Below are 12,003 nucleotides of genomic sequence, written 5' to 3'. Positions count from 1 at the left end.
TTTAGAACGATGGAAGAAGAACCCTATTCTCTTTCTCTCTCTCTCTCTCTCCCTCTCTCTCTTTTTCTGTGCGTACACTTGCTTGCAATATTTTTTTCTTTTTTTTTCTTCATTTCATTCCCTTCCTCGCTCTCTCTTTTTGTTATTTTCTATTTTTTCCATTTTTTTTTCCTCAACATCTTCTTATTCACGTCTAACTGGCTAGAAGATCGTTCCGTATAATTGGATAGGAAGATCGACAAGTTTTTATTCCAACGTAGAAACAAATTCGTTTTTTCGTTTTGCTTTTTATTATTTTTTTTTTCGGTGAGACTCAAAACTTTTCTATCCAGCCTCTTAAAAAAATGCACGTTTCTTTTTTATTTTTTTGTTTTTTTTTTTTTATTTATTCTCATTCAATTACATATTATTTAATCGCAATCTCTTATTATATAACACTTGGCAATTTTAAATTACAATACACAGGTTGTTGATGGAATCCAAGACGAGTGTAATATATTCAACGATACCTACCACCAGTCAGCTCATATAGCCAGTCGTATAAATTTATATTGAAGAAAGAAAAAAAAAAGGAAAGAGTATTTATATTTAAATCTATCTATTTATTTTTGTGTGTCTAACTGTCTATACATACCGTAACGACTATACACCGATGTGAAAATAAGTAGATATGTGTGTATACGTATATAGGATAAGTAAATAAGTACGTTTTAAACGTTGAAATTTTCCAAGAAACGAGACTTCTCAGTCGCTAATTAATCATTCGAAACGCGCGTCTATAGTAAACGATAGAATTATATATTTTATCAACGAGTTCTCGTACTTAAATTTTTTCCTTTTTCTATTCAAAGCGAGATTATACCGATCGAGATAATAGACGTTGATGTAATTATCTGTTAGCTAAAAAAAAAAAGAAAAAAAATCAAAATTCATGTATGCGCGCACGATGCATGTTTATATGCGTTTTTACGTTTAAAAAAAAAAAAAGGAAAAGGAAAAAGAAACGAGAACATATAAATAAGTTTTCATTGCAAGCGAATGAAAATTCATAGCGGATAAAAACAATATTAACGCGATAAAGATTATAAAAAACGATTGACAATTAAGTTATCGGTCAGTCATAGTCGTAGTCGTAGAAATAGAAAAAAAAAACCTTATGGAAAATATTCTACAACGTTTAAGAAAAAAAAAAACCTAAGCATACGAGAGGATGGGATGAGGCTTTTTTTTTGAATAAAGTTACGCGTTTGACGAAAAATAAATTTGTTTCTATAAACGTGTGTGCTAATTGTTCTAATTTTTATCCAGTAAAAATTTTCACTAACAATAAGTAAAAACAAATAAAAGATAAAATATAAATAATCTATGAAAGATTTGTAAAATTAATTAACAAGTAAAGAATCAATTAATCAGTCGTCGTTATAGAAAATGACAAATCGTTGAAAAACGTTTTAAAAACTTTTCGAAAAATATTCTACGACATTTTAAGAAGATACGCGTATGTATAGGATCTACCTGATATATATCTATATAAGTATATATACACGTAAGTCATTTTTCAAACTATAGGTAGGGGAGGAAGATCATTTTCTCTCGAGAAAGAGAGAGACAGAGACAGAGAGAGAGAGAAAGAGAGAGAGAAAGAGAGAGAATGGAAGAGTAAGAAAGAAAGAAAGAAAGAGACTGCGGTGCACGTGAGACTCGTCTCACGTGTACGCTCTTTGCCGTATTAAACTACCAATGGACGAGGGTAGCGAGATAGGAGTGGGGGGTAGATAGGGACGAATGAACAGAGAGGTTCCGTGTTGAAGATTTCACGGTTGGCGACTGTATTAGGCCAGTGAACGCGGGCCCACCACGGAACTTTCTTACTAACAGCTTCAAAATTTGATCTAAGGGTAAGTTGACGACGCTGAATCGAATGGTGCTAATTATAATAAGGTCAGCAACCGTGATCTTGGGGAAAAAGGGTAAAAAAGGGTAAAATATAGCCATATCTTAGAATCTAGGCATTTAATCGAAAAAAGTTGCAAACAAAAGTTGTAGAGAATTGAAAAATACATAAAAAATGTTCTATGAGTTATCTTCGTATTTTCAAAAATAAGCGCATAAAATTGGATTGAAGATGGGAACAAAATTGTAAGAGTGGGAGAAAGCAAGCTTATCCCTCCGTCGCGTTTTACACGCGAGCGAGCTAGTATGCGTGCGAGCGTCCGTGTGCACTAATACACAAACGAAGGATCTTCGGCAATCTTCGGGACTCTCGGTCTTGAATGCAAGTGAGAGTGAGAGAAGAAACCGATATTTCCCTTTTCTATTTGTTTAGGCGATAACGAGTATTATTGTCCTTGGGAGCGTTCTAATATTTCTCTTTTCATATATTTTCTTTCGGTAGCAAGAATTTTACGTCTTGGCCATCGAGCGTCGTGCGTTTTGTATACGAGTGCGAGTGAGAAAGAAAACCGATATTTCTCTCTTTCTATTTTTTCTTTCGGTAGCGAGAATTTTTCGTTTTGGCCATCGTGCGTCGAACGTTCTATATATCTATATATATCGGCGTATAAGCGCGGCACTTTTAAATCGAATCTTGATGCTTATGGCACGCCATTTCTTTATTTATTGTCAAAAATAATGAACCTTGAGTAAAAAAAAAATAATTCATTTTAACAGAAACTATTATTATTTAGTTGAGAGTAAAAATAATGAATTAATTTTGTGTCTCGCCATAAAATTAATTAGAATAATTAATTGATATAAATTCTTTGCCTCACAAAAATTTATTTGTATATCAAATTGAATACGTATTCTCTTTAAGACGAAATTTAAAATTTAAATATTTTTCCTATTAAATTATGTATTTTATAAAATTTTAAATTACTGACTTTTTGTCTCGTAAAAATTTATTAGTTTATCAAATTAAATACATATTTGAAAAAGAAGAATTTTATAACCACACATAAAATTAATTCAAGATATATATGAAAGGATATTCTAAAAACGTGGAATTTATTTTTTGTCTATACATAATTTTAATTCATTTTTATTATGTTATAAGAAAACAGTAATGCATTCTGATTCATCTTCGAAGTCTTAAGAATTGTACGAAAAAAATTGAACAATTACCAAGTGGTGCGTTAGCGTAAGTAGTAACGTCTTCGCTTCTCGCGCTGGGTATTTAACGTTCGATTCTTCGTGGGGGAATTATTTTTTTTATAAGTTTTTCTATCCTTAACAAGGAGACGTCAGTGAGTCCACCTCAGATTTTTTTCAAATTTTGCACTAACGATATAAAATTTATTAAGAAATCAACATTATTACGCGAGTAATAAAGTTACTAATTATAAATTAAATAATATCCAATAAATAACAAAAATTAATTTTTAACGTGCCGAAACGAGACATTTTTTAGGATGATATTTACAGGATGAATTTGTAATTTAATAATAAATCTTCCTTTATTTGTGCAGATGTAAAAAAATTTATTGCTTTTAATTTTTTGTAATAATTTTAATTTTTTCTATATATAATTAGAAATTAGGAAATGTAAAAACAATTTATATAACCTAAGGATAGAAAAACTTATAAAAAAAATAATTCCCCCACGAAGAATCGAACGTTAAATACCCAGCGCGAGAAGCGAAGACGTTACTACTTACGCTAACGCACCAATTGATAATAGCTCAATTTATTTCGTACAATTCTTAAGACTTCGAAGATGAATCAGAATGCATTACTGTTTTCTTATAACATAATAAAAATGAATTAAAATTATGTATAGACAAAAAATAAATTCCACGTTTTTAGAATATCCTTTCATATATATCTTGAATTAATTTTATGTGTGGTTATAAAATTCTTCTTTTTCAATATGTATTTAATTTGATACACTAATAAATTTTTACGAGACAAAAAGTCAGTAATTTAAAATTTTATAAAATACATAATTTAATAGGAAAAATATTTAAATTTTAAATTTCGTCTTAAAGAGAATACGTATTCAATTTGATATACAAATAATTTTTGTGAGGCAAAGAATTTATATCAATTAATTATTCTAATTAATTTTATGGCGAGACACAAAATTAATTCATTATTTTTACTCTCAACTAAATAATAATAGTTTCTGTTAAAATGAATTATTTTTTTTTTACTCAAGGTTCATTATTTTTGACAATAAATAAAGAAATGGCGTGCCATAAGCATCAAGATTCGATTTAAAAGTGCCGCGCTTATACGCCGATATATAGATATATAGAACGCTCGACGCACGATGGCCAAAACGAAAAATTCTCGCTACCGAAAGAAAAAATAGAAAGAGAGAAATATCGGTTTTCTTTCTCACTCGCACTCGTATACAAAACGCACGACGCTCGATGGCCAAGACGTAAAATTCTTGCTACCGAAAGAAAATATAAAAGAGAAATATTAGAACGCTCCCAAGGACAATAATACTCGTTATCGCCTAAACAAATAGAAAAGGGAAATATCGGTTTCTTCTCTCACTCTCACTTGCATTCAAGACCGAGAGTCCCGAAGATTGCCGAAGATCCTTCGTTTGTGTATTAGTGCACACGGACGCTCGCACGCATACTAGCTCGCTCGCGTGTAAAACGCGACGGAGGGATAAGCTTGCTTTCTCCCACTCTTACAATTTTGTTCCCATCTTCAATCCAATTTTATGCGCTTATTTTTGAAAATACGAAGATAACTCATAGAACATTTTTTGTATTTTTCAATTCTCTACAACTTTTGTTTGCAACTTTTTTCGATTAAATGCCTAGATTCTAAGATATGGCTATATTTTACCCTTTTTTACCCTTTTTCCCCAAGATCACGGTTGCTGACCTTATTATAATTAGCACCATTCGATTCAGCGTCGTCAACTTACCCTTAGATCAAATTTTGAAGCTGTTAGTAAGAAAGTTCCGTGGTGGGCCCGCGTTCACTGGCCTAATACTTCGGTACTGATCGTCATCGTATGCGTAGAAATGTTATATACGAAGTGTCGTGTTGTATCTTTCTACAGTTTTATCGGACTCCTCTTTTCTTCTTCTTCTTATTTTTCTTTATCTTTTTTCTTCCTTCATTTCTTTCCCTCTTCTTCTCCCATTAACCATCAACAACAACCATCATCATCATCATCAAAACTTCCTCCTTCTCTTCCATCATTTTATCATTCCTCTACTCCCTTATCTTCTTCTTCTTCTTCTTCTTGAGCCAGGTTAGTGTTCATTGTCGTTTAACGCTCATTCTCCTCGTTGGTGTCACGAACAAAACACATCACGAAGAATGATGATAGTAGAAATAATTTAAACCCCGCGACTTATACAATATTTATTTTAAACGGTCGTCACATCGTAAATTTCATCCGAATTGATCTTCTTTCCCTGCCAATTCTCCCGCCCCATTATTTTATTCAACTTGTTGATCCGTCGGATAGGAATCTGATCTTATTCAAGTAGAACGAATGATACTCTCGTCGTTCGGTTTGTATCTCGTTAAAATTTATTGACACGTTATCGTCGATTATTATTATTGTTATTATTATTATTTATCATATCTCTCCTTACGAATTTATCTTACTTCTTATTTTTTATCTTGATTATTTTCGTATTTCTTTTTTCTTTTTCTTTTTCTTTTGGTCTCTTTCTCTCTCTCTCTTTCTCTTTCTTTACTTTTATTAAAAAAAAGAACAAAAAAAAATTCTCCCCGTCGAGGATTCGATCTCGCGACATCAGGGACATGAGATCCCGCCATTACCCGTTACAGTACCAAAATAATATATATAAGTAAACGTAAGAATTTTTGTCAAATGTTTAATCCCAATTTTTCCCAAATGATTGACCATAATTAATTGTTAAAAGGTGCAATGTATATTATTAATGGTATATTACAAGTTGTAGAGAGTTTGAAAAAAATCAGAGGTTGCATATGATTGTCGTGTTCTTGTCAGTTAACAGCGAGTCATCTCGATCAAGGTTCAAAAATATATATATCACTTTCAGTTATCTTTCAAACTGACACGATAGGAGGACAATCAGCTTTGCTTAATAATCGAATGATATTGGTTTCAAAAATACCAAAGAGACAGAGAAAGAGAGATAGAGAGAGAACAAAAATACGTGTTAATCTGTTCTAGGATACAGTTCGCAATAGAATTATGAAAAGGATAAAGTATATAATTACAACACACAGTCATAAATATCGAGGCCTTTTTTATTATCGTTTGATCAGCTCTTTCTTTTTCTTTTTTCTTTCTCTCTCTCTCTCTCTCGTTCTCATGCAATTTGCACAAATTAAATATATACTTCAGACCGTTTTCTAAAACAACAATGAATAACGAACAGAATATATAAGTTTTATACGTGTTTGTTTATTTGTTCGCTATGTTATTGATTAAAAAAGTACTTTTTTATATATTTGGAGGCCGTTTCTGACGTGATTCTTCATTTGGTTGTTAAAGCAAATCAATGATAAACACAATTCTATTTTAAAAATTACTTTGTAAATGGTTTACATATAATGTGTACGTGTGTGTATATGTATATATGAAGAGATATTACAAAAGAAAATGATAAACAAAAAATTTAGTAGATCAGAATTGAGGTTAAAACAAAATGTAAAAAAATAAATTCTAATGTTAAAGGTTACTTTAAATGATAAAATAAATGAAAAATATTTTACGTATTATAGTCTGTCGATAATTTAAAAGAGCGTTTATACAAAATAGATTCCGTCAATGATCACAAAGCTCGCATGTTGACGTAGATAATTAGTAAATAATAAATTCGCTTTATCTAGTAGAAATGTAATAAATCATTAACTAATTATATCGTAAATGCTAATTGCTCTCATTACGTGATCTTCGTTTACGAATGAAATCTACTGATTTCTAGATAATATGTAAGTCGTAAATTCGAAATATGAAACAATAAAATTTGTTCTAAAGTATTTTTCGAAATAACTGTGCATATAAATATATTTCATTTTATTATTTACTTACGTATATTAATAATATATATGTTGTATTATATTATATATGTTACATTATGTTATATTATTAATATATTTTAATGTATGTATTATTTTACTAGCATATATTTTATTATTATATAATACTAGTAAAAAAAAAACTGGTGTGTGTACTTATGTACGCACGTAAGAAGTTATACTTCTTTGCCGTACCAAAACGAATATAACCTCAATAACCTCAAAAATAATTTCAAAAAAAACTTCAAAGAAAAAAAATAACTTAAAAAAAAATAATTATTATTATATATATATAAGAAAGAATAAAAAAAAGAAAAAGAAAATATCAAAATATCAGAGAAAAAAGGGGAAGAAGAAAAGAAGACAACTTCATGCCGTATACTTGAAATCGCTTTGCCGCGCGTCGTAAATACCGACAAACTTCATGGTGTAGTTTTTCCAGACGCTCGGAACAAAATCACACTCCCCATTATATTTTCCCCAACGTGCCAAAAGAAGTATAACTTCAAAAAGAAAAAAAGAAAAGAAATAAAATATACTAATAATCGTATACGCGAATTAAAATTAAACGAGGCCGAAAATAAAATGAATATTTAGTTTTACAGTTATTTCTTCGTTAGTCGGGATAAAGAAAATTCATTCCATCGTAGAAAAATTTTGACTCAGGTTAGGGATGCTTTCTTAAGGTTTTCTTTAGAAGACCCCGCTGTTCTGTTCCGCTGTGACCCTGAACACGTGGGAGATTCATTTTTCAAGGGATCTAAGGACCTGCTCGTCCACTTCTCTCTGAAATTCTTTTTTTTATTTTTTTCCCCTTCGTTCGAACGCCCGCCGCCGTTCCTTCCAGCTTCTCCTCCATCTTCTTTTCCATCTTCTCACTCTCTCTCTCTCCCTTTCTCTCTTACTTATTCGGTCTTCTCTACATGCCGGTTTCTCTTCCCAATGGTGTAGGACTGTCCAAAATCTTTTCTTATTATAATTATTATTTTACTACCTCCTTCTTTTTTTTCTTGCTATTTTCTTTACTTTTCTCCTATCACTTATTTTTTATATTATATTTTATTTTATATTATATCATATTATTTTTACATTGTTTTTGGATCTTTCATAATGTTAATATTAAAGTCGAATTCGATTTATTTATTTAATATTTTTCTCTGGGAGCGGGTGGGTTTTACTTTTTTTTTTTTTTAATTTTTTAATTTTTTTGTTTGTTTTATTATCGACGATTAAACGATTAGTAGTTTCAATTAATTTCACCCTAACCTTTTTATAATTATTTATTATTACGAACGTTATATAGGTTCGAACAAAAGAGCAAAGGCGTAATGACGCTCAATCTAATCTTCCTAAACGATCTAAACGATTATAGCGCGTAGCGCCGTGCACAGAAACACGTGATCGTCGTCTTATTCATTAAAGTCGTGCTATATAAATGCATATCATATATATATATAATATATATATGTATACTTACGTCTCTACCAATAATAATACTCTCGAAATGATTACTGTCGCTTGTAACAATACACTTGCATGCGTTTGTCGATGATACGATAAGTATTATATTTTCGCATTATAGGGATCTAACTAATATAAATGAAAATATTTTTTATATCGATGACAAATAAATACGTCAAACGTAAACGATTGAAAACGAACATATCTTAATTGTAAGATTATAAATTAAAAAAATTACTTCGAACAGTTTCAAAATTATTTCAATTTTATTGAACTCGATATTAAAAGAAAAAAAAAGAGAGAGAGAGAAAAAAAACAGAAAATATTTAAATAAAATTTTCATGGTTTTATATTAGAAAGGGAGAGAATAGTTTAAGAGGGGAAATAGGTAGGTGTAGAGGCTTAAAAAAATTCAATTCTTTTTTGAAGTTATACTTTTTTCATAAATCGATTGTAATACTATTCAGATATATATTCTGAAAATTTCCAAACGAAATTATAAGCAGTTTAAAAGTTATAAGCGTTTGATTAACATGCAGTGCGGAGCGGTCAAGCATTCATCAACGATCTAAAAGGTATTAGGAATAAAGAAGAAGGTTAGAAAATGTTGTTTTGTATCTTTTAACAATAGAGAGACCTTGGATAGAAATTCCTAGAGGTATTAATGATCCTGTAATGAAGTATAAGTTTTAAAATCAGTTTTAAACCGACCTTCATCGCATGTGTTTCGTTTATACATAAAATGTCATAAATTATACATAAAATGGTATCAAAGCATGGTACTTCAATTCGCAATAGCAGACCTCGTAAGAGATCATTTCACGGAAATCAACATACAAATGGTGATTCAAAAAAGTGTGCTGAAAATGAATAAGAAAATAGTAGTGCAAAAAAACTTTCGAATACTATGAGTGAAAATGTGTTGTAAACCCTATACATTTTTATAGAATTATCGAATTTTTCACTGTCTTCACGGCTTTATCGGAAATAATTATATGTCGAAATTGTAAGCAGGCATAAAATTTGCTTAAACAGGGATATGTTGCCTCGGGTTCAAGTTGGTTGTCACTTGTAAGTGCGGATCACAACACATCCCGTCGGGTCTTTTTATTAAACAAAGGATTTGAAATAAATCGTTGAATGGTATTCGTCATGCGTCTCTTGACACAAAACCTTTAAGAAGGTTTGAATTTGTTTTGTAATTATATAGAGATCAGTGCTGGAGGAAGGAATCTGATGGAAAGGAAATCCTACTTATATATGAAAATTTATCGAGAGATGTTGTTTTGGCGGTCGTACACAAAATACTAATGAAAGTTTTAATTTAACTGTTTGGCGATTGGCTCCGAAACATTTACATTCTGGTTTAAAAATCGTTGAGGTCACGGCATATTTGGTTGCTTGCTTATTCAATGAAGGAAGTTCGAGTATTTGATTAGTTATGAACGAGCTTAATATTATCGTTGGTAACCGAAGCTTCAGTCATGCCCAAGAAATAGATAGTTGACACGTAACCTGATAAAATCGACGCAACTCTATGGACAATAAGGAAGCTCGAAAAGCTCGAAAAGAAAAGCTGCAAACCGAAAACGATACATATGAAGCTGATGAAGGACTGCAATATGTTGCTGGAATAGCTGATTAACTAGTAAGTTGTTTAAATTGATTCATTACTGTCTTAAATTTACCTTTACTGCCATTCTTATTTTCAAACACGTTTTTCTCGAAACTACGTTTTTCAAATTTGTGTACACTCTAGCTCCTACAATTTTTGATCAATCGTTATCAAACTCAGCACATAATTTCTTTATATAAATACGCTCTATTTGAACCTCAATCCTAAACGATATCTTTATTTTAACTATTTTTTTATTGCAAAAATAAGTACAAAAAATGGTAAAAAATCATACTAAATTTTCGTATTCCTCAAAAAAAATATTAATTTCGATTTTGTTGTGAGGAGTGAGGTTCAAATAGAAGAGACAATTATAATAAAAGTAAATTTTTTTGAAAAATTGATTTCAGATGAAAATTGTGATCTTCAGGATGTACACAAATTGTCTAGCCGGATGGAGACTTGCAATGCGCGGCAACTGATATCTTCGTTTTTTTTCGAGGAAAATATTTCAAAATTTCGGAATATACTCTTAAATATATGTATAAAATGACCTCAAGATATAAATAACATTTATATATTCCTTATGTGTTAAAAAAATTCATGAAAATCACTAAAAATACGCCATCTTACACCTATTTCCCCCTTGAAAATTTCATGAGTTTATTGTACCTGTTCCCGTGGCAAGGAGAACTTCTTAACGTAACTGTACAGCACTGGGTTGTTTACATTTTAACCGATGGCGACGTTGCCAAGTCTACGGACCTGTTGCCTACGCCGTCGTCCGTCGTCGTCGTGGTTACATTAATCAATTCCTTAAATGACGTACGTGCTTAATTAATCCATACTTTGTAAATTTGGTCGTCTTTGTCAAGTTCGATAAGATACTTTTTCCAAAAATTCGAGTACCTACTATCGCTTTATGTTATTTAATATACGTACCATTTATTATGAAAACGATGTAATTCAAATTTTAAACAAATTGAAAACAATATAATTTGAATGTTTTATTTTTAATTAATAAAAATCACGTTTCCTCAATAGTTTGTTCAACCACCATTTCTTTCACCATTTCTACGATAAACGGTCGATGTATGTATATGTATGTATGTATAGATTGGTTATAGGCAGTGCTTTATTTTTGTAAAGAAAAAAAAGGTGCCGGAGCTTAGTTCCAATGTGTTATATCATAAAAAAATCAATGATTATAGATAAGACATTTATTGGAATATATCGCTATGTGCATAATATCTTTTGATATTTAAGGAAAAACGATTGAGTAAAATTAGAAAAGATAAACACATTTACACAAAGACGAGATAAGAAAAAGAAAAAGGTGATTAAGATCGGCTGAATTGAAGAAAATATATTTTAATTCTGTATGAATAACGCGTCTCATATGTAGATATTTAGTTAGGATAAGTATCTTCAGAAACACTTGAGTAATGATAAAAGACTTTTTTTCTGATAGTTTAAATTCGTCTTTTCAAATCTCATTTGTGGAACGATCGACGTATATCTATATAAGTATTAAAAAAATCATATATATACTCATATATTATATATATACGTTGCGAATCGGTATAGTTGAAAAAAAAAAACATTTTTTGTTTGCAAGAACAACATTACTGACTGTCCTTCTCTGCTGTTTGTCGTTTCGTATAACCTCTCACTCTTTCTCTCTCTTCTTCTCCTTTTTTCTCTTGCTTTCTTTTCCTAATACATCCTTCATTCTTTCTACCATCTTGAAAACGTTTCGCGCGCTACGAAAATATCTTTCCAACACAAGGGGGCCCCCCGAGAAAAGGTTTAGCGCATAAAGATATTTTAAAACTGCACAAAGCCGCCACCGGAGAGAGTCCCACCGGAGAGGACGAAAATATCTCTTCTTCTTTCTTTGCCGACTTGAACGAAGAAAGAAAGAAAGAATGAAGGAA

At 30.8% G+C, this 12,003-nt stretch overlaps 2 long non-coding RNA genes across 2 annotated transcripts in view; one reads left to right on the top strand and one right to left on the bottom strand.

Annotated features, from left to right (window-relative positions):
• Positions 1-12,003, bottom strand: part of LOC122519491 — a 33,942-nt gene that overhangs the window by 21,456 nt on the left and 483 nt on the right. The window lies entirely within an intron of this gene.
• Positions 5,150-11,045, top strand: LOC122519490. Its single transcript, XR_006304301.1, has 3 exons — positions 5,150-5,221; positions 9,662-10,099; positions 10,477-11,045. It is a non-coding gene; the product is annotated as an uncharacterized LOC122519490 (long non-coding RNA).

Source organism: Polistes fuscatus, unplaced genomic scaffold (genome assembly GCF_010416935.1).
Source record: "Polistes fuscatus isolate 324 unplaced genomic scaffold, CU_Pfus_HIC Scaffold3, whole genome shotgun sequence".
Taxonomy (NCBI): domain Eukaryota; kingdom Metazoa; phylum Arthropoda; class Insecta; order Hymenoptera; family Vespidae; genus Polistes; species Polistes fuscatus.
The sequence above is the reverse complement of the archived record's forward strand: the minus strand, read 5'-3'. Positions and strand labels throughout refer to the sequence as shown.